Raw genomic sequence first — 498 nt, 5'->3', positions numbered from 1 at the left:
GTCAGCGTGTGTTTCTTTCTCTTTATGCCTCAGAGCTGGCAATAGCAGTTGTTTTTTTGTACGTCTGTCGGTCCCATTCTTGTGAAGGTCAAAGGTCATCGCAACCTTGTCTTTCATGTGAATACGATATCCCAAGAACACCTGCACGAAATTTCCTCAAATTAAACAAAAATTTCCACTTAGTCTTAACAATCAACTGATTAGAATTTTAACAGTGAACGGTCAAGGTCGTTCACCTCATTCTTGTGAACACAGTATCTGAAGATGGCCTTGAGGATGTTTTTTCAAATTTGGTACAAACACCCACTTGTACTCAAGAATAGATTGATAAGAATTTGATGGTCAAAGGTCAAGCTCTCTGTGACCTCCTTAAATATGATTTGGCCATAGCTCAAGAAGTTAAAATTTCACACAAATGTCTAATTACAATATAGATGATAAAGTGCTGACATATCAAAGATACAAAAGGTCACCTTCACTGTGACATCAAAATTTTCT

This window comes from Plectropomus leopardus, chromosome 17 (genome assembly GCF_026936395.1).
Source record: "Plectropomus leopardus strain MGB_pleo_1.0 chromosome 17, ASM2693639v1, whole genome shotgun sequence".
In the NCBI taxonomy this organism is placed as follows: domain Eukaryota; kingdom Metazoa; phylum Chordata; class Actinopteri; order Perciformes; family Serranidae; genus Plectropomus; species Plectropomus leopardus.
Note: the sequence above shows the minus strand (reverse complement) of the source record.